This window comes from Bos taurus, chromosome 9, assembly GCF_002263795.3.
Source record: "Bos taurus isolate L1 Dominette 01449 registration number 42190680 breed Hereford chromosome 9, ARS-UCD2.0, whole genome shotgun sequence".
NCBI lineage: Eukaryota > Metazoa > Chordata > Mammalia > Artiodactyla > Bovidae > Bos > Bos taurus.
This window is the reverse complement of record NC_037336.1, coordinates 45,286,160-45,309,734: the sequence shown is the minus strand read 5'-3', so window position 1 is coordinate 45,309,734 and position 23,575 is coordinate 45,286,160. Positions and strand designations below refer to the sequence as shown.

Here is a 23,575-nt window from a genome sequence, read left to right as displayed (position 1 = left end):
CACACTTGGGAGACAGCAATGGCCACAACATGATTTTGGCCCTGAGGAAGCCTACAATCCAGCTGGTAACAAAGACATGCAAACAATTAGCCATAAAGGATAACTAAGATACCTAACACAGAGAAAGAATATGAAACAGTAGCTACAACTGTATTAGCAACCAGTGTACAATGAGACTCATAATGACTATCCTAAGCCATAAGGGAAATGTCAAATTTTATTTCACATACATTTAGAAAGTTAGAGAAGTTAACATTACATTTTATTAATATTATTGTGAAAGTGTTGTATTATGCAAAGTTTCAAAGTTTACAGAGAAATATTTTACATGTTAAAAAATTTATTTCCCTGGTTAGGAAAAGTCAATATTCTTAAAATATTAATACTCACCAACTTAACTCCAAAATCACTGCAGATGGTGACAGCAGCCATGAAAATAAAAGATGCTTTCTCCTCAGAAGAAAAGTTATGACCAACCTAGAGGGCATATTAAAAAGCAGAGACATTACTTTGCTGACAAAGGTCCATCTAGTCAAAGCTATGGTTTTTCCAGTAGTCATGTATGGATGTGAGAGTTGGACTATAAAGAAAGCTGAGTGCCGAAGAATTGATGCTTTTGAACTGTGGTGTTGGAGAAGACTCTTGAGAGTCCCTTGGACTGCAAGGAGATCCAACCAGTCAATCCTAAAGGAAATCAGTCCTGAATAGTCATTGGAAGGACTGATGCTGAAGCTGGAACTCCAGTACTTTGGCCACCTGATGGGAAGAACGAACTCACTGGAAAAGACCCCGATGCTGGGAAAGATGGAAGGCTGGAGGAGAAGGGGACGACAGAGGATGAGACGGTTGGATGGCATCACCAACGCAATGGACATGAGTTTGAGTAGGTTCCAGGGGTTGGTGATGGACAGGGAGACCTGGTGTGCTGCAGTCGATGGGATTGCAAAGAGTTAGACATTACTGAGCGACTGAACTGAATTGAATTGAACTTAACCTATAATCAATACAATCCAAATCAAAATCCTGGCAAGTTTTTTGTGTGTCAACAAAAATAAATACTAAACCTTCTATGCAAAGACAAAAGACCCAGAATAACCAATACAATATTGAAGATGAATAAAGTCTGAGGATTGACACTATGTGACTTCAAGACATACTATAAAGCTACAATAATAATACAGTGTGGTATTGGTGAAAAAACAGATCAATGGAAAAGAATAGAGATCCCCAAAATAGACACACAAATACAGTCAACTGATCTTTGACAAAGAAACAAGAACAATTCAGTGGAGAAATGATAGACTTCTCAACAAATGGTATTGTAACAACTAGATATCCACGTGCAAATAAAAAAAGAAGAATCTAGACACTGGCCTTACACATTTTGCAAAAACATTCAAAATGGATCATAAGCCTAAATGTAAACTGCAAAACTATAAAACTTCTAGAAGATAACAGTGGAAAAAAATCCAGGTGACTTTGGGTTTGGCGATGAGTTTTTATATAGATTACCTATATATGCACAATCTATGAAGGAAAAAATTGGCTAATTGGACTTCAAGAAAATCAAAAACTTCTGTTATACAAAAGAGACTGTTAAGAAAATAAAAAGAAAAGCCAAAGACTGATATAAAATATTTATAAAACATATCTGATGAAGGACTTATATACAAAGTCCTTCAAAGAATTCTTAAAATGCAATAATAAGAAAACAACCCAATCACAAAACAGGCAAAAGATCTAACCAGATATCTCACTAAAGAAGATAAACAGATAACAAATAAGCATATAAAAAGATGTCAAACATCATATATCATTAGAGAATTGCAATTAAAACATCACTTGGATACCACGACACACATATGAAAGTAGCAAAAAAAGTTTTTTTTAAATGAACAATAACAAATGCTGGCATGGATGTGGAACAACAAAAATTCTCATTCATTGCTGACAGGAATGCAAAATTTTACAGCCACTTTTAAAAAGTTTGGCAGTTCCTTACAAAATTAAATATAGTTTATCATACAATCCAGCAATCACACTCTTAAGTATTTAGTCAAATGAGCTAAAAGTTACATCTACACAAAAACCAGCCCACAAATGTTTATAGAAGCTTTATTCACAATTGCCCCAAACTGGAAGCAAACAAGATAGCCTCCAAAAGTGAACAGATAAGCAAACTATGGGACATCCATAAAATGGAATTTTATTCAGCAATAAGAAGAAATAAGCTATCAAGCCATTAAAAGGCATAACAGAATCTTAAATGTATATTTCTTAGTGAAAAGAACAAGTCTGAAAAGTCTACACACTACATGATTACAATTATATGACACACTGGAAAAGCTAAAACTATAGTTACAATAAAAAGATCAATTGCCGAGAGTGGGAATGGGATGAATAGGTGGACCATAGAGGATTTTTTTACATCAGTGGAACTATTCTTCTGGATGTTAAAATAATGGACACAAGACTATGCATTTATCAAAACCCATAGAACTTTATGACACAAAAATGAACCTTAATGTAAACTATAGACTTTAGTTCATAATAATATACCAATATTGGTTCAGTTGTAACAAATATACCACACTAATGCAAGATGTTAACAACAGAGGGCATTCTCAACAGGGGAGAGAGGGAACTCTGTACTACACGCTCTAGTGTCTGTAAACCTAAACTGCTTTAAAATATAAAGTCTGTTAATTTTTTAAATTTTGTGTGTGTGTGTGTGTAATACTCATTTTCCCCAAATGCCAAATAATGAAGCTCTATTAGAGTAAGCATGTGTTGCTCACAGTAAGCCTTTACCTACACTAAACTGTTTTTTTGTGAATCGTCAGTCACTTTTAGAAATGCTCAAATAATGAGCACATAAATTATGGGTAGGCCCTGGGCAGAGTTTCGAAAAGTGTGGTCTTCAAACCACCTGCACCAAAATCATTGGATGCTTGTTAAAAATCATATCCCTACTAAATCATAACCTCAAGGGGTGGGCAATCTGCATTTTTAACAAGTTCCCTGGGGACTGTGATACATGACAAGTGTGGGAAGCACTGCATTAACGGTGTATGAGGATACTTAAGGACTACTCCTTTTATTTTACTGCTTATAAAAAGCAAACAATTAAAACATACCAGCTGCCCAGTAATTGAGAACAGGTTTCCCTTCATCTCCCTGGCACAAGCTGACTTATTTTGCAGTTTCAGGAACTCCAGCCATAAGGACTAACTTTTCCAGAAGCAATTTATTATATAACACCATGGTTTTTAAATTTCTGGTCTTTCAAGAAAGAAATAACTAGACAGTGAAGACTAGGATGATGCTTATGGCCCTTTTGTGCTTTTTTAATTGAAGACTTTTGAATCATACTTTTAATAAAGGATTAAAAAAGAAGCTTTCTGATGCTTTTATCATTTATTATTCCCCAAAATTGAATAAATATTTTTAGATAAAATTTTCAGAGGACATTGTCAACTCCTTTTTATCTGAATTAATTTCTTTGAAATAATTTTTGTCTTGCCCTTTTCAGGAAGATATTATTTTACTATATCTAAACCAAAGAAAGTCACAGAGTCAGATCCCAGGGCAATGGGTTCACGATCACGTCCCAAAACAATCATAGAGCGTGCCTGATCAATCCTGGCTGTCATCATTTCTTTGACTCTACATCTTGCCCTTTTGTGACCTTGGCAATCCACCTTTAAGCAGTATGGTATTGTTATTGCCCCAATTTATCCAGTGGTCAAACTTCAAGCAATCCTAGTCATTCAGAACACAGCAGACATGTGTCTTTCAAATCTTTGCCTTGTCTTTCTGCATCCTTTCCCTCTTCATCCAACAAATCATTTATAGTCCTTCCCTAGTGGAAGCAATCTGAGCTTCATCATTTATACTTATAATCTAGGGCAGTGCTGCTCAGACTTAAGTATGCATAACAATCATCTGTAGGGCTTGTTAAAAGACAGATTGCTGGGCCCTGCCCCCAGTTTCTGATGCATTGAGTCTGGGATGGGGCCCAAGAATTTGCATTTCTAATAGATTTCCAGGTGATGCTGATACTGCTAGCCCAGGGATCACACTCTGAGAACCATTGATATAAGAGAATTTGCCACCTTTGTTCTGGTATTTGCACCAGATAATGTATGACAGGCGTTGTAATTTATATAAATTGTTACAGGACTCATTAGAGTGGGAATCATAATTAACAAACCTTAGATGGTATGTATATTAGAGACTATGCAAATTGACAACTCCTTTTGATAGTGGTCAAGGCTACCATATACACTGGTTTGGCCAAAAAGTTCATTCAGGTTAAGACGTTATGGAAAAACCTGAACAAACTTTTTGGCCAACCCTATAATTACTTTTCCATTGTCCCAGAGAAAATCATGCAACAAAAATCTCAAGTTAGCATGTCAGAATCTTGCCTTTTATTTATTTATCAACTCTTAACTAGCCAAACCACTCATCTGTCCCTGCCCTGCACACTTTCACTCAATTTCCAATTGCCTGCCTTGTAGTCTTGGCTAATCTGTTGGACCTGGACCCACTCCATGAAGACCTGCCCCTTTCTACCACAGACCCATACTGCCACTGCCACCCTGCAGAATCCAACCTGGCTTTCTGAGCCCTAGTCATGGATCTTCTCCATCTTTCTCCCTGAGGACCTGAAGAGTTCTGGCCCAATTCCTCCCAGGGCTCCCAGGCTTCTAGATGTGTCATAAATCTCTGGCATTAGTCCCCTTAGCTGCCTTGCTAGGCATAATTTGGAGAAGAATGTTTATTCTCTTTTAAAGGGAATTGGGAGAATGCCAGAGCCAAGGCAAGGCAAGGGCCATTCTGGGAATTAGATAGTGAAAGTGCCCTCATTATGTGGCAGGAAAAAGGGGAACATTCACACACAGGAGTATATTGCGGGAGAAATATCAAGTCCCACATTCTTTGATTTTCTCTGATGTTTTCCTTACGTGAGGTGCCAACCAAAATGGTTTCTCACCTTCAAATAACAGCTGCACACTCAGCTGAGAGACACTGCACTAGGAAGATCAAGATCAAATCCAGAAGAGATCAAGCAACAATAAAGGTGGGCTACACAAACAGCAGAGGGCGGCAGACCATGTCACAAGAGGGACTCCATCCTCAAGCAGTGCTTCCTGTAGGAAGTTCAGGTCTGCTGAACTACTGGGGTTTCAAATGGGAGTACATTGGAATATTATTAATTACTTCCATTTTATTACTCCTCATGGCTGGATGCTAACAAGAAAATGTCAGAATAAGAGAAGACCACTGGATCTGAAGTCTAAAAAGCCAGATTCTAGCATTTTCTGTTTGACTTGGCCAACACCCCAGAGCCTCTGTATTCTTACCAGTGAAATGGAGGGGGGAAATACTTAAAAGCAATCAATAGCATCACCTGTGGTTCATAAGTAAAAGGAAAAAGTCTATATGTACAAACATTAGTTATCTCCCAGGTTGTAAACTCAAAATTAAAGAAGTATGTTCATCTCAAAAGGTCACCTCAGCTCTTCCTTCCACAAGCCCAATGCTTGAGAATCCTTTAGCCTTTATAACAATTGTGGAAAGATATTCCAGGTACTGGCCTGCAGAAATAGAGGGGATTTCTGGAGTAGGAGCCCATTCAGGGAGTCACTTAAATCTCACTCCATAATTAACAACATAGACCACAGCACCCCAATCCCAGGTACTTAAGCGAGGCTGGCAAAAGAGAATCCAGGAGCCTCAGTGCAGAGAATTGAGTGGCGGGGGAAGATTAAAGAGAAAGACTAAATCTAGGGCTGTCTTTTCCAAACAATTACTGGAAAATTGCAGAACCAATCTGCCCCAGGGAACCTCAGGGAAAATATTACTTTGATTGTGTGATTGCATCTTTCACCAAGCACAAAGAGCCCTAGCCAGCATGGCAAGGCAGAAGCGTAGAGCTCCAGTGGTTCTATTACGCCTTTGCAGAGTTGCCATGCTCAGCTGATGTTGAAAGAAGCACAAAATTTAAATGCCAAAGTTAAAATCACAAATTCTGGACCAAACTACAAGACAGAATTCCAGATGATTTCATTATATTTTTGTGTGACTGGCTATTTATTAATTGCCATCACTGCAGAGAATTTTTATTTTAGGATAGCTAAGATTTCTCTTGCTTCCAAGCACAACCAACACTGTCCTCTCTTCTGCTACAGAAATTTCTCTAACCAATCTTCCTGTCATTTGCCTCAAGGGCTTACTCAAATTGACACTGGAGAGTTAATTTACACCTTCCTATTTTACAAAAACAATCCCAGAAGAAAGTACTAGATGATCTATCCTATTTGGATTAAAAGTCTAAATTCTAATTTTCGGGCTCTGCTATGGATTATATAAATGGGAACCCTCATAGAAGCTAGGAAATGTTTTCTGTCCTTTAAATTATTTTCTGTGCTAGTTACTTTTAAATCTGTCTCTTCCTCAAAATCTAGCTAACAAACAAATCATTATAAATACTGCCATTTGGGGAAAACAAAATATAAAACCATTGAATTCTTCTACAAGGAAGTCATTAATTCAGTTAACTGAATTTGACCAATTTCCAGAGCAGTCACATCTTTTCTGAACCTTAACAGATCTAGGGTCCTTTTTAAGTTGTAGCTAACATATATTGGAATTTTTTTAAGCTAACATATACTTAAGACCAACATAGGTTTCTTTTGAATGTATGTGGTATTAAGCTATCCACTGACACTGCCTTTTGCCTGCCTTCTGTACACATGGTGATGACACATTTCCCTGCCCCAGTGAAAAGGCAGGGCCAACTGAACTGCTTTGGCCAGTGAAAGGACAAGCATGCATCACTTCTAGGCAGAAGGCTACAGGAACCAATGCCCAAGTGGCCCATCCACTTGCGCAGTCACTGTGTCCAGTTATCTACCTGGACTCTGAGTGAGCAAACCATGAATCAGAAACCCCTTAGAGAAAAAATGGACATGTGATGCCAAGGGTTATAAACAATAAATCTTTGCTGTTTTAAACCACTGAGATTTTGGCCTAATACAGCTTAATCCAGCCTATCCTGACAGGCCAGGTTCAAAACCTGGCTCTAACACTTATTATCCTTGACTATACAAACAAGTTCTTAAACTCTCTGAGCCTGTTTCTTCCAGCATAGTACGAGGAAAATTACACCTTTCTTAAATGAGAACCTACATAGTAATATACCTTTCACATAGTAAATTTTCAACATGGATTAATAATTGCTGTTATCATTATCACTTGTTTATATAGAAGAGAATCTGAAAATGGGCAGTGCAAGAGCAGAACATTTCCACTTGTTCTTCTTTGAAAAATGTTAGGTTAAGAACTACCACTTGGATTTTCTAGTTTAAACAAGCCCTGTACAGGAAATACAAATTTTATTAATAGTAGAACTGGCATATTATGAATGCAGAAAACAATGAATATATAGATGTTAAGTACTCAGCAAGTCGATGACAGAGAGGGATTTATTTATTTACTCAATTTAGGAAATTGTGACCTTGAAATTCTTATGCAAAAAATCCATAAATTCCAATTTGTAAAGTACATGAAAATAGCAACAGGAGTAGTAATATAAAGGACAATGCATGAAGAATTAGAATGGCTTTTAAAGCAACATTTGTCTGCTTCCTTCTCATTAAGCCTGTTTTAAAAGGTGAGGTATGTCTCTGACCCTAAAAATTAAAATTCCTCACCCCAATCAGTCTGGTTTTGTACATTGAGATATATTGCCTTCCTCCACAAGCACTAAAAGATTTCATAAACCCCAGGGTAACAAGAGATAAATTTCTTAATAAAAATTCAATTTGCAGGGTTTAGATATTATTTACTTCTTGATTGGAGAGCAATTTGTGAACCTTACTCAACACAGCTATGTAACTTCTTCCTCTGGCAATGGGAGCAGAATTGATTGGATCCTTTCATGGAACAACACATGGATTGATCCAAATTTTTTTTCTCTCACATCTCAGTATCGCCTTGCTATTTACTTTCTGTCAAAATAATCCTAGCATGCAAGCCACCAGGCAAAACATAGATTTTTATATAAGATTTTCATCTTTGTTTTGTAAATGATCCTGTCTGCAGCAGATTCTTTCTGCTTACCAAACTCACATTTTAAAAAGAGATAACTCAGGTTTGTCCATTTATTCCACCTTTGTCAAAAATTTGCCGACACAAGTCCTTGCTTCTCATTTGTATAATATTAAGAACTCCGTTCCTCATTTTGCACATCCAGAGCTATTAGTTCTCTTCAATAATCACTCAGGACTTAATTATACCCTCAGAGCCAGAAAAGATGCATCTACTAGCCACAACCACATGCCTACCTCTCCGTTACACAGGCCAGTTGGAGGCCTTGGCTCTATGGACTTGGCCACGTTTCATGAAGCACTGGCAAGACAAGATAGTCCATATGGGTACTACAACACAGGACTTCCAGGGCCTAAAGGAAAATAAATCCTATTATGTTCTCTCTGAATGTATCAGTTCAGATCATAAATACCTGGACGGTACCCCTCTTTCCCATGAGGGAGTTGTTGCTGAGATTGGGAATCGTGAACATGTGACTCTGCAGGGGCATTCCCAGTAAGCTGGACCCCCTGAATGATCTGACCAACTGTGACTCATTCAGCTACACTTAAACTGAGAGAACAAATAGCAATAATAAAACTAAAACATTCAAATCTCATAGCACATCGTAGGATAATTTCATGCAGTGCCCAGGAGCTCAATAACATGGAGAGGGCATTTCAGTGTTGAAAACTGCCCTTGATTCTCTCTGGGGATAGGACAGAGAACAAAGGAAAGGACACACCTAATTGAAACTGCCCAGAAGCCTCCAAGTGCTTCAGGCTGAAATTCACCAAGCATGATGTGGAAAATGGCTATGTAGCCTGCATTTCCTTTGGGCCACAAACCCTGAATATGGTTGTAATCGTGATTGTTACTGGTCAGAATTATTAGACTTTGGTCAATGGTGTATGAAGTAGTATAAGGATATGGGTTTTTGTGTGCAATTGTACACAGTTTGTTGGCTTTACTCTCAAATTCCCACACCATGCTCATCAAAACAGCATAGGAGCTGCCCCAAAGAGGAACATTCATCCAAACAGTCAGTTACAAGAGAGGCCAAGGAAACTGCAGCCAGAGGAAGAAATTCCAACATGACAGATGTTTGACTGTTATAAGTTCAGAAAAGCAAAGAAAATGAGAAACAGAAGTCTAAAGCTGAGGTTATAAAGTTTTCTCTCCTGAATGTCTTGCTCACAACTCAGGAAGCACAAATTGCCACAAAGACCCCTCTAAGAAGATAATCAACAAGAAGGCTTTACCCAGAATGGTAAAGATCAGAGAGCTGAGGCATCTTGGTCCCAGCCTAGAACATCACAGATCAGAGAGACCTAGCTTGGAAGCTTTTTGTAAGATTATCAAAACAGTCACAGTTTATTTTGATAACATGCAATCCAAAGAAAGATGTGCCTCCTCCTGCTTTACAACCAGCCTTACTACAGAGCTGTTTTAAAAAAATAAACAAAAGCCTAACTCTGGATCGTTGCTGCAGATTTGCATTAAGAGGAGCTGGTTGAGGAGCAACAGAGGTCTAAATTACGATACTGTGAACAACACACAGGAACACTTGCTAAAAATCCTCCTATCATCCTAATGGAGATCAGTCCTGGGTGTTCATTGGAAGGACTGATGCTAAAGCTGAAACTCCAGTACTTTGGCCACCTCATGCAAAGAGTTGACTCATTGGAAAAGACCCTGATGCCAGGAGGGATTGGGGGCAGCAGGAGAAGGGGACGACAGAGGATGAGATGGCTGGATGGCATCACTGACTCGATGGACATGAGTTTGAGTGAACTCCAGGAGTTGGTGATGGACAGGGAGGCCTGGCGTGCTGCGGTTCATGGGGTCGCAGAGCCGTACATGACTGAGCAACTGAACTAACTAACTAACTCATCTCTGTCCCCCAAGTTCTGTTTCTTGGCAGAGCTGCCCTTGTTCTTATTCTCTCTCTTAAAATATTCCAGCATCAGTAAGCTCTATTTCTCATTAATTTGTCAGCATCTTTTCCTTTATTACTCAGATAGTTTCAGGCTCTTTATTGTGTTCAGTCATCAATCTTCTGTAGCTCCTTCAGTTTTTATCTACAAACATTTCCGCAACTATATACAGTAGTTCAAGGAAGAATCTTGTTTCTTGACAAGACAGGAGGAGGAAAGGGTTGCCTTTTGAATATTCATTTTTCACTGTACATATGCAGAGATACTCATATACACAGTTACAGGCTATCTACAGAAGCTAAAGTCATTAAAATATTTACCAATGTATGGTTTCTGTTTACCCCACAATTCTCACAACCTCATCTATCACTATTGTCCTCTCTGAGGTCAGCATTTTGATTAGTATCTGGCTGTATTAGATTCTTATTACTACAAACTAAGTCTCTTAAAACAACATTCACTTTTCCTTTTACAATTCTGGAGATCAGAAGTCTGAAATGATTCTTGAGGGGCTAATATCAAAGTGTTAGCTGGGCTTCCTCCTTCTGGAAGTTCCTGGGGGAATCTGTTCCTTGCCTCTTTTAACTTCTCAAGGAGGTGGGCTATCCTTGGCTTAGTAACTGCCTGTGCTAACTCTTGCTTCCATCATCCCATTTACAACTCACTCTGATCTCCTGCCTTCCTCTTATAATGACCTCTGTGATTGAATCAGACCCACGCCAATTATCCAGGATAAGATTCTGACAATCTTAAGAGCCTTAACTTAATCATATCTGCAAAGTCCCTTTTGCCATATAAGGGCAAAAAGTTCAAACTTGTGAACTTGACATTCAAGTTCTACACATTAGAATGTAGACATCTTTGGTGGGAGGTGGGGAGGGAGGGGTTATTCACACTATTAGATATCACAAGCTATATAAAAACTCAGTACAAATTCAATGCAAGACAAAGTAAATTGCCAGACTTGCAAAAGATGAATGAATTCATAAAGTCAACAAAAGTTATGGTTGAGAACTGCTGGAATTATGAGCAAAGCTATTGATGAATCATAATTCAGCAGAGAGAGAACCTTTTTTGAAAAAAAAAAATACAAAATAAGCAGGGATAATAACAGCTGAGTATAGCAAAGAAAAAAATATTTAAATACACTGGATTAATAGAGAATCCTTGGAAAACTTGATAAAGCCCTCAAATTTTTTATGATGCAAAATGTGAAATAAATGATATTATATATATATGATCATACAGTTGTCTTAGAAGAAAATCTTTTTTACCAAAAATGAATCAAGCTGGATGAATTCCTTGTTCACTCTAAGTTTATAGTTGGAATTTTGTTGATGTTATTCCAATAAAGAAACTTATTTTCAAAAGTTTTAGTTTTTAAGACAAGTAATTAGCTTTAATTTTTTTCTCTATGTACAGAAAGCACATTCCAGGGGCAAGGGAGGAAACAGCAAAGTCATGGAGGAACTGAAGTATTTCCCACCATAAAGCTATTTTTACTACAGCAGATTTCTAAGCATGGTTGTATGCCATGACAGGTGTACTCCAGTACCTGTCTCTCCCTGTCACAAGGGGATAGATGAGACTGGTTGGATGTGTAGACAGTGCACTGTGATAGAAAAAGATCAACAATGTAAGGGAGAAAATCTGGTCCTAGGCCCTTTTCAAGACTTGTCATTTTTGTGATTTTGAAACATAAGGATGTTTGGGACCTCTCAAAACATTCTTCTCTCAATTCTCCTCTATAAAATGAGAATTTTATCCATACTTGTCCTCATACATTTGTTAAGTTCAAAAAAACTCACCTTGAAATTCAGATAAATAGCTTGTAAGACTAAAAATTAAAGATGTCCATTTAATGCTATCCCAATAAAGACACTAACAGGAATATTTTGAATGAAACAATCTGATTCTAAAGTTAATAAAAAATAAACTCACAAAATAGTCAAGAATATTCTGAGAAAGGTCAGTAATGAGAAGGTAAGCCCAATCACAGAAGGAAAGATACTATAAAACTATACTAATTAAAGCAGTATGGTATTACACTTGAAAGTTTAGGACAGGAAAGCAGAACATAGAGTTCTGAAATGGACTCAAATACACACAGACTTTCAAGATAGGATAAAAGTGTCCTTCCAAATTAACAGGTAAAAGATAAATTGTCCAATAAATGTTGTCAGAATTGAGTAGACATCTGGCAGAAAATAATTTCTGCTTTTTTACCTTTCACAAAAATAAATTATGGATGGACAGATTTCAACATACCAAATGAAACCATTATAATTGCTAAAAGAAAACATGGGAGAAAATTTTACTATCTCAGATTATGATGGTCTTAAAACTATAATATAAAAATGATGAATTGACTACACAATAATTTTTAATTTCTACTTGAAAAGAAATCACAAAGTGGAGAACTGAGTGGAGAACTCACTGTTCTTTCTAGTCTTCCTGCTTGCCTCAGGATATTTTCACTCTCTGCCTGAAAATGCTTTCTCCCACTTGCAAATAACACAGGAGAATGTATTTGCAATACATATAAACACTCTAACAAATCAATATGAAAATATCAACATCTCAAATGGAAAAAATAGACAAAAACAGTGAGTCACAGAAAATTAAATACAAATAAATGACTTCCCAGCATATTAGAAGATAATCTACCTTACTCAAAATAAGTGAAACTCACTTATGATTCCATTTTTTAACTATCAGACTGGATAAAAAGAAAATTTTAACCGTGTATTAGATTGAAAAGGTGAAACAAATACTCTTCCATAATGTTGGTGGGATATAAGTAAAACAACTGTTGGTTCATAACCTCAGGAGTTCCCAGGTGAAATCAGAAATTGGTCCCTATACAGAGTGAGCAAAGAGAAACTGAAGAGGCAAGCAGAACCTCCAGATTGGTAGGTGGAGGTTTAATAAGCAAGTGAACTTACTTACAAGGCTTGTCTTGGGCAGCTGCAAGATGAGAAGATCTTCACACTCACCCACCAGAACCTTAAAAGTTTACACAGAAGGTCTTAACCGCATTCAGTCACACATACTGTCCAGATGTCTCAACACCACATTATTCTCAAGGCTGTGTTGTTGAAACAGCTCCATCTGTGGGAACTCTGGGCAGAATGCACATTCCATGAGCAGGGGAGGGTTATAGGAACCTGCTATTACCAAGGTTCGGCTTACAGGAAAACCAGCAGTCACATCCTCTCAATAACTTCCTCCAACAACACTTTACAGTCATACTTGGGAATATTCATCAAAAATATAAATACACAAATTTTTAAAATTTATTTTTAATTGGAGGATAATTGCTTTACAATGTTGTGTTGGTTTCTGTGATACATCAACATGAATCAGCCATAGGTATACATATGTTCCCTCTCTCACGAAACCCTTTCCACTGCCATCTCATCCCACCCTTCTAGGTTGTCCCAGAGCACCAGTTGAGCTCCCTGTGTTATACAGCAAATTCCCACTGGCTATCAATTTTACACACAGTAATGTATATGTATCAATATTATGCTCTCAATTCATCCCACCTTCTCCTTCCCCTCCTGTGTTCAGAAGTCTGTTCTCTATGTCTGCATCTCTACTGTGTGCATGCTAAGTCACTTCAAAAGTGTCTGACTCTTTGCAACCCTAGCCTGCCAGGCTCCTCTGTCCAGGAGCCTTGGGATTTCCCAGGCAAGAATACTGGAATGGGATGCCATGCTGTCCTCCAGGGAATCTTCCCAACCCAGGGATCAAAACTGGGTCTCCTATGTCTCCAGCGTCGGTAAGCAAGTTCTTTACCACTCTGCCACCTGGGAAGCCCTGAAGCCCTATTGCTGCCCTACAAATAGGCTCATCAGTTAAATGCACAAATTGTGACATATAAGTTCCACTTACATTAAAATTAAGAGTCTATAGCCAGGACATGGAAGCAACCTAGATGTCCATCAGCAGATGAATGGATAAGAAAGCTGTGGTACATATATACAATGAAGTATTACTCAGCCATTAAAAAGAATTCATTTGAATCAGTTCTAATGAGGTGGATGAAACTGGAGCCTATTATACAGAGTGAAGTAAGCCAGAAAGAAAAACACCAATACAGTATACTAACGCATATATATGGAATTTAGAAAGATGGTAACGATAACCCTGTATGCGAGACAACAAAAGAGACACAGATGTATAGAACAGTCTTTTGGACTCTGTGGGAGAGGGAGAGGGTGGGATGATTTAGGAGAATGGCATTGAAACATGTATAATATCATATATGAAACTAATCGCCAGTCCAGGCTCGATGCATGATACAGGATGCTTGGGGCTGGTGCACTGGGACGACCCAGAGGGATGGTACGGGGAGGGAGTGGGGAGGGGTTCAGGATGGGGAACACATGTATACCTGTAGCAGATTCATGTTGATGTATGGCAAAACCAATACAATATTGTAAAGTAATTAACCTCCAATTAAAATAAATAAATTTATATTTAAAAAATCAGCTGAAACATAAAAAAAAGAGTCTATGAAAATTTTACAGACATTTATTCTGACCCTAATGTATCATATAAAAATACTTTCACATGTGTACAAATAAGTATGTAAATGAAAATTAAACTGTAACATTTTTGGTAATAGAAAACAAGCAGGTAAAAATCAAATGCCCTTCAGTGGGGAACTGGTTAAATAAGTGCTAGTACACACATACAATGAAATATTCTGCAATTGATAAAAGGTGTAAGATATATCTAAGGGTATAATAATATTATTATAAGAAGTAAATCAAGGTGCAGAACAGAACATGTGGCATGCTACCACATTTGTGTGTTTAAGGGATATATGTACACAGTTATGTGTATACAATTGTAGGATCAAGGATGGAGGAAATCTTTTGAATTTTTCAGTCATGTTCATATATTATCTATTCAAAATATTAAGAAAAAACGTTCAAGCAAGGTCTTAGACATTAGGCAATAATCTGTGCTTTACCACTGAGTCTTGTTGTTAACATAGATAATGAACAACTAACTGTATATTATCTCTCACTGTTCATCAAGCACTAAATTTAGTGAAGTCTGAAATTCAGTGGGAAAAAGCATGATGCAGTGTGAATGCACAAGTATTTGGAGTTAGAAGATCTGAGTTCAGTCTTCGGCTCCATGTCTTAAAAGCTAAATGATCCTCAAAAAAGCACTCACATTTGAATCCCAGTTTTCTCAACTATCAGGAGGGACAAATACTATAGGGTTTTCTTGAGAGCTTCCAACTGGGTAATATTTAGGTTGGTACAAAAGTAATTGCGGTTTTGGACCTTGAATTTTAAATCATTATAACTAGGCTCAAACACATCTTTATTAATCAAAATAGGAACCATTACAATCAATATATTTTTGCCAACAAGAAATGCTTGTTTATTCCTGTAACATAAAAATCCATGTTTCAGAATTCAGCAAACTCATAGAAAGCATTTTCTGCCTCCTGCTGGTTGTGAAAGCATCTTCCCTACAAAAAGTTGTCGAGATGCTTGAAGTAGTAGTAACTGGTTGGTGAGAAAGGAAGGTTTACTGAGGGCCATGCAAGGAGACAGGTGACCTTTAAAACCCCAAATTCCAAAAAATCTTTCAGGAAAGCCCTTTTCTAAGAAGGGTGAGGGAGGAACGTGGTTAGTTGTTGCAAACTTCTTGGTGTCACAGCCTTTATTCTTGAGGTCAGGTCATGGTCAGGTAACCAAGTTCCTATAAACCTCTCCCAAACAAACGTTATTCTCTGACAAGAAAGAGCAAGGTCCCAAGGCACAACTTTCCCCCTCTGAGTTCCCAGTCCTGGAGAAGAGGAGGCAGATCTCAGTTGGCAGCTCCCTCAAGGACAGGTCCCCAGACACTGCCCAGCTGTCATAGCTGAGGGAGCCAGGTGCCCAGGACCCAACTGGCCCTCAGGCTTCTTAGGCCACCCAAAGTGGCAGGGTAGGTGAGTGTGAAGGGGGTAGGTAGGTCCCACAGACTGCAACCCAGGCAGACTGGCGTTGCTACCAAGTCACAGGGACAAGGATGGGGGAGAGGTTTGCCACTGTCTCAAGGCCTCAATTCAGCCAGTGGGTGGCCCTGGAGAGGACTCTGGAGCCATGCAGGAGACAGCCCACAGTTTGTTCCTTGAGCCCCCCAACTCACCCACTGGCCCAAGATCCGGTGGGCTGGAGTGTGGGGGCGGGGTAGGGGAAGGCCGGAATCTGCCTCTTACCTCATTCTTCACCCCACGACCACCATTCCACTGACAGTTGACTGAATGCCCCGCTAACCGTCACTCTTAGACCGTTGGTTGCTTGTGGGCGGGGCCTACTGTGGCACTGACCAATGGCTGAGCAGGACCATGGCCGGTCCTGTGGTAATCACTGCCTCGTAATGAGGTGTGGCATAACGGGTGCACAGCAACAATAGCTGTGTGCTGAGGGCTATACTTAGTCTTGCTCTGTTAACAGTATCTAACAATTTATCGCCAAAGGGCTTCCCTGGTGGCTAAGCGGTAAAGAATCTGCCTGCAATGCAGAAGATGCAGGAGATTCGGATTTGACCCCTCAGTCAGGAAGAGCCTCTGGAGGAGAGCATGGCCACCCACTCCTATATTCTTGCCTGGAAAACCCCATGGATTTCGGAGACTGGCAGACTACAGTCCACTGGGTCACAAAGCATTGGACATGACTAAAGCGACCCAGCACACACACAGCACACAAATTTTAAGTAACATAAACAAGATGGTTAATATGTAAGTTTCATTTAATTAAGAAACTCAGTGGCCTGACTATAAGACAATAACCTGGAAAGTCTTGACTATGGACTGTAGCCCACCAGGCTCTTCTGTCCATGGAGATTCTACAGGCAAGGATACTGAAGTGGGTTGTCATGCCTTCCTCCAGGGGATCTTCCCTACTCAGAGATCAAACTCAGGTCTCCTGCATTGGTAGATGGGTTCTTTATCATTAGCACCACCTGGAAAGCCCAGTTACACAACAATGAGGATTAAATAGAAAAACCCTCTGTAGCTACAGACCAAGATGTTCAATGGGCCCAAGTAGAGGCTGCTGTTCATATATTTGTCCAAAGAGTGGCCATTTGGTTTGTGTGTGTCTGTGTGTGTTTATGTGTGTACTGGGAGGAGGGAACATACTTTTTTTTTTTTTTTCATTTCAGCTTGATCCCCACTCCAGAAGTTTTTCTTCCTCTTGAAAAAATTCAATGAATTTAACTGCTTCCTCTGCCCTGGCAGGTGTTGAGCACAAACGAGCACAAATGGACCTACACCAGAGGCAGCTTGCCACCCAGTCCAGAGCTCAGTGACAAGCAGGAAATTCTGACAAGCCATCTCCAGCAGGGGAGAAGCATTTCATGAAGTAAATTTGAACATCATAATTCCATACAACTGTTAGAGACATATTATTTAAAATTTATATTTGACTAACCTCAAATTAAAACTGAAAAAAATTCTACAAATAGTACTAAAGGACCCTCATCTAAGGAAAGAGTAATACACACGCAACAAGAATAAAGGGAATGATCAGCAGAACACAGAGAAGTCCTAAAAAAGCAGAGGCAGCATTAAAATTCATGTCTGCAAATTCACCGACACTCTTGTCATCTCAAGATGGGTTTCCAAGTTTCATGCCCTTGAATATGGGTTGACCTTAATGACCTTAATACTCAAGAGTATATGATGATAGGGACACTATGTGACTTACAGTTGTGGGACATACGACATCATAGAGGGCAGCGTGCCCTTCTCTTGGTTTGCATGAGCATAATAAGTCATTTCAGTCAAGTCTGACTCTTTTTGTGACCCTATGGACTGTAGCCCAACAGGCTCCTCAGTCCGTGACATTCTCCAGGAAAGAGTACTGGAGTGTGTTGCCATGCCCTTCTCCAGGGAACCTTCCTGACCCAGGAATTGAACCCGTGTCTCATATGTCTCCTGGACTGGCAGGTGGCTTCTTTACCACTAATGCCGCCTGGGAAGCCCCTCACTTGGTTTAATGCTCTACTATTACAATCTTGAGATTCTTAGCAATTTTTGAACAAAGGACCCACATTCTCCTTTTGTACCAAGCCCCACAAATTATAGAGCCAGTCCTGCTTCTGAATCTGGGTCATAAAGGCAATACAGCTTTCACTTGGTATTCTAGAACATGCATGCCTGAGCCCTAAGCTACCACATAAGCAGTCTGAATTACCCTGAGGCCACTATGCTATGAGGAACCAAACTATCCCAACCAATGGGAATGCAAGTGCTGAGAATACATGAAGAGAACAGTGCCAGGTAGCACCCTGAGTTCCATTTCCAGCCACTGTCTGATGTAAACACATGAGAGACCCAGAGTCAGAACTGTCCAGCTGAGCCCTCCCCAAATTCCTTATTGGAAATTGTCAGAGATGATAAAATGGTTGTTGATGTTCTAAGTCTTTACGATTTAGGCTATTAAAAAAAAAAAAGTTAACTGGAACACTGGAATATGCCAGACTAGATTTACTTCCTTAAATCATACCTTCTTAATCTTTTTGTATGCAGCAAAGGAGAGAGAAGCAGGTAAGAAAGAGTAGAGACACTTTCTTTAGACCTTTTCTCTGAGTCAGTGAGTGAGTGAAAGTCTCTCAATCGTGTCTGACTCTTTGCGACCCCATGGGCTATAGACCTGCCAAGCTCCTCTGACAATGGGATTTTCCAGGCAAGAATACTGGAGAGGTTTGCCATTCCTTTCTCCAGAAGATCTTCCTAACCCAAGGATCGAAACCGGGTCTCCTGCATTGCAGGCATATTCTTTACCATCAGAGCCACCAGGGAAGCCTTTTCTCTAGCTGCTGCTGCTGCTGCTAAGTCACTTTAGTCGTGTCCAACTCTGTGCAACCCCATACACGGCAGCCCACCAGGCTCCCCCATCCCTGGGATTCTTCAGGCAAGAACACTGGAGTGGGTTGCCATTTCCTTCTCCAATGCATGAAAGTAAAAAGTGAAAGTGAAGTCGCTCAGTCCTGTCCAACTCTTCGCAACCCCATGGACTGTAGCCTACCAGGCTCCTCTGTCCATGGGATTTTCCAGGCAAGAGTACTGAAGTGGGGTGCCATTCCCTTCTGCTTTCTCTAGCTACTAGCCATTAAACAAGAAAGGGAGACAGTCTAGGGGAGCAACTGGGCCGGGGATGCAGGAAACAAGGCATATCCATCCAGTCACTGGGTTGGTGCCTTGACCCAGAACCTCAGAAGCCAGGGGTGCATCAACTCCATGAGCCTAACTGAACGAGGTAAAGAGAGTAAAAAGAGATCATATCTCATTAACCTAACTAATCTCCAAGAGGTTTGTGTGTCTCATGGCATCAACTATCATACTGCTGAATCCTTCTACAACTCCAACCTCTGATGGGGTTTGCAGGGCTCAGGGAGAATGGTGACCAATCATCAAGGACTCAGCATGAGTCAGACTCTCCACCTACACCAGCTCTAATTCCACAAACTCCATGGAGAGGGTTTTATCATCCCCATTCAAGGATTTAGGAAACAGAGCTTAGAGTTGAGAACTCATGTCTCTTGAGTGCTGACTGCATGCACGCCCTGCTGCCTCCTCCATGTGCATCATCCCACTGACTGCTCACAGCTGTGCTCTAAAGTAGGGACTAGCATCATCCCTGCTTCCAACAGAAGATACCTAGTTCCAGAGAGGTTAGGAAACTTGCCCAGGTCAAGGGTGGCCTTGAGAAAGCAGTTTGAAACCTTGCTCAGGGCCTCTCTGCTCTGGTAACTGGTCCCACGGACCAGACTCAGCCCATGAGACATCTCCCTGACTCCTAGCAAGACTCCCTATTCAGAAAGAGGGATCAGCATAAACAGTATAATCTTTGGAGAAGGAATGGGGATATGTCCCCACTCCCAAGGTCCTGTAATGAGACTACTGAAATACACAATCTTTACAGATTGGGAGATTCACAAGGCCTATTTTATAACAGATATCACCATAAAACTTCAGTGAGTGCATCTTGCTTCCCACAAAGTCTCCCATCAAAGGAGTGTGCCATTCAGATTATGTATGGCAAATGGTATAGTACCCAATTTAGCCTGGGGAAAGTGCTCTGGAAACACAGGCTCCTCTTGCCTGTATTTGGCCTGAAATGTTTTCTGTGTTCATACAAGTTGTTGTTTGGTTCCACTTCTCTCAGACCAGCAAGGCAGTACTGCTTACAACAACCGGCTATACCATCCAGGCCGGGCCTTGTCACCATTACGTGGGTGATGGGGAGCCACACAGAACCTAAGTTTTTTCTGTCTTTTTGGTTTATATTTACAAGTGTTTTATAACTTTCAGAGCCAATTTGTTGACAATTTCTAAGGTTAGCAACATCACCCCCATCAGACACCTCTTGGCCATCTCCTAGACGGGATCTTATACCATCTATTCCCAATCATTGCTTCTTGCTTATTGTGTAAATTGCATTTATCACTCTAAAAGGACTTGAGACATCTTGACTGTTTTCTCCTATGTGGAACTTGAAGTGCATCGATTTCTGTTGCTACAGCCCTAGCTATATGTTTATTATCTGTCAGTTCTAGTTTACACAGAAGTTACCCCGACAGAACTTAACAGTCTAAAACCAGCTCACAAAATAAGAGAATCAAAAGCCAGATTTCATTCACATATTGGCATTTGTCATCCACCCTCCCGCTTCTACTCAACATAATGCTACCAGAAAGGCCTCTGGCATCCAGTGGCTCTCTCTCCCTCACAGGTGGCCAGAAGAAAAGCCTTCTAAAAGCCTCCATAGCTAGAAGAGAACAAAGTTGTCACTTCTTGTGATCAAATTCAGCACTTCCTTTCTTCTGCCACCATCATGAATGTATGTTACACAGAAAAGCCACGTGAGGCTGAGTCCCAGGACTCCCATAAAGCCAGGAATACAGTTATCTCCAGGCAAGTCCTGGGGAACTACTGCAGGTAAGTAAAGGCAGGTCTAGAGGGCAGAGGGTGGGCTTTGGGGCCACAGATGTGGTGTTAAAAAGTCATTTAACTGCTCTTGAGGGGTAGTTTTCTTCTCTATACATGGTGATGCTAATTCAGGGTTCATATAAGAACTAAAAATAAAGTCTCTGGGACTTCCCTGGTGGTCCAGTGGTTAAGACTCTGCCTTTCAATGAAGGGGATATGGGTTAGATCCCTTGTCAGGGAGCTAAGATCCACATGCCTCCTGGCTAAAATAAAAACAAACAAAACAGAAAATGAAAGCAATATTGTAACAAACTCAATAAAGACTAAAAAAGTGGTCCAGTCAAAAAAAACTTAAAAAAAAGGAAAACTGTCTCAAAAAACTTACTTTTATGACTAACAGAATGTCCTCAGTAAACAGTAGCTATTATAGTTATGAAAAGAATTTAACGTAATAGCTTTCTTTAAAATGTTACTTTTAACCAAGTTACACATGTTAATATTGTAAATGGTCTAACGGGACAAACAGTCCTCTTATAAAACACTGTCTCTTACCTTACGCCTACTTTCCCCTCCACATGTGAAACCAAAGTGGTTTGGTACACTGATATTCCCACCAGTCCGTGGGCTCTTTGATTCTGGAAACTCTTGTCCTTCAGTACTGCAATGTTTTAAATATTATTTTTTGGTCTATCTTGTGGCTTATTTCTTCAGCTTTACCTTCATGCCCTTCCACTGACTTTTCATTTCTTCTCTCACAGTTTAAACTTTGGGGATCACTTATTGTTTTCTGAATGTCATTTTTATAGCCACTATTTTTTTTGGTCCATGGCTGCAGTGTGTTCTTCCATCCCTGATTATATTAGTAATTTCTTCTGGTTCTATTTTCTTCTCCTATTGTTTTCCTAGTGCTTATTCCCTCCAAGATGCTTTTTTTTAGGTTGTTTTCATCTCTGTTTGTTTTAATGGACATTTTCCTAAAAGGCATGAAGATCTCTGGTTGTCTGCCTCTCTTTAAAAATCTTTCACTAATAAGTTTATTGAAGCTCTGCATACTTGGATGAGGTTTGGCAACTTTGTTCTTCTGTGTAGTCACCTGCCAAGGTCCATTCACTCAATGTCAGAAGAGGAAGGTCTTTCTCTTGGGTTGATCAGATTTTTCAGACTCTTTCAAGTTTCCTGCATATAGGTAAAGCCTGACTCTCCAACCTGGGAACTGACAGGAGATGTGAAAGGGGAATTGAAACCACACTACCCGTAGGTAAACATTCACTTAATCTGTCTATTTTTAGTATGCCTGTGGACATGCTCAGTCACTCAGTCGTGTCCAACTCTGCAGTCCCCATGTACTGAAGCCTGCCTGGCTCTTCTGGCCATGGAATTTTCCAGACAAGAGTACTGGAGTAGGTTGCCATTTAAGGGATCTTCCTGACCCAGGGATCAAATCTGCATCTTTTGCATCTCCTGCATTGGCAGGTGGATTTTTTACTACTATACCACCTGGGTATGGTCCTGGATAAATAAACCTGCAGTGTTCTGCCACATAGGCAAGAAATAGTCACCTGGCTGTGCAGTTAGAGACAAGGTCCTAAGATCTGTTTTTTTGTTAATTAGGAAGATACTTAATTTTTATCTCAAAAATTAGTTCAGAAGTTGACAGATGGTGATGGGTGGGTGGGCTATGCTTCATGAGGAGAAAAAAAGAAAAAAAATAGAAAAAGAAAAATCCAGGTGCATTCTAACTGTTGCTCCACCTTCTCCTAGGAGGTCCTCTTCATCAGTATGGGCATGGTCAAGGACTCAGCATGATATCTACATTCCAGCCCACAGGAAGAGAGGAGAGAGAAACTGAAGGGCAATTAATTTCTTTTCCAAAAGCCTGACCCATCACATCCCATTAGCTAAAACTGATTCATGTAGCCATCTCTCCCTGCAAAATCAGTCCAAGAAATGCCGTTGCTCTCTGGGCAGCACATGCTCACCTAAAACTCAGTGATGAGGAGGTTTTGTTCCAAAAGGAAGCAAGGAAGACTGGATCTGGGGACAGAAGCTTTAACACTTACCAGACATATTTTTCAATCAGTGCCCCTGTCCTTGGCCCACCTCCACATCTCCCTCTAGAACATTTGACACCAATGGGGGGCTTCATCAGAGTTTTGCAGTGCTACTCAGGATGCTTTTTTAACTTTCCCAACTCTGGACCAGGGTTCAGACTTCTTGAATCTGCTTCAGCATTTGCAAAGAATCCATCTGTTCTACAGCATCCAAAATTTCATGGCTGTTGTCATCTCCTGATCTTCTTTTCCTTGAAGATGTATTCCTTGTTTAATAAAACTTTTTACTTGTATTTTAGTGGGATTATGGGAGAGAATGGTGGTTAAATATGTGTGCTCAATCAGCCAATTTTAAACAATTCTGATTTTACCAATTCTAATTTTTAATCAGGATGAAAGGTGACAGACATCTATTTTGGGCCTGTTCATTGGTCATATTTCATATAGTCATTAATTAATTCCACAAACATCAATTAAGGGTCTGCCATATGGCAGTCATCGTGCTAAACACTGGAAAGACAATGCCTTTATCAACCTCA

The 23,575-nt window shown here is 39.9% G+C and overlaps 2 long non-coding RNA genes across 2 annotated transcripts in view; one reads left to right on the top strand and one right to left on the bottom strand.

Annotated features, from left to right (window-relative positions):
* Positions 1-16,960, bottom strand: part of LOC132346109 (uncharacterized) — a 47,130-nt gene extending 30,170 nt beyond the window's left edge. The window contains exons 1-2 of the long non-coding RNA XR_009495813.1: positions 16,267-16,960; positions 391-477 (exon numbers count right to left, since the gene is read on the bottom strand). This is a non-coding gene — a long non-coding RNA (uncharacterized lncRNA). The remainder of the gene's footprint in view (positions 1-390; positions 478-16,266) is intronic.
* On the top strand, positions 16,357-23,329 carry LOC112448052 (uncharacterized). The gene is made up of 4 exons (XR_003036385.2): positions 16,357-16,432; positions 17,290-17,413; positions 20,789-20,994; positions 22,747-23,329. It is a non-coding gene; the product is annotated as an uncharacterized lncRNA (long non-coding RNA).
* The last annotated feature ends 246 nt before the right edge of the window (positions 23,330-23,575 follow it).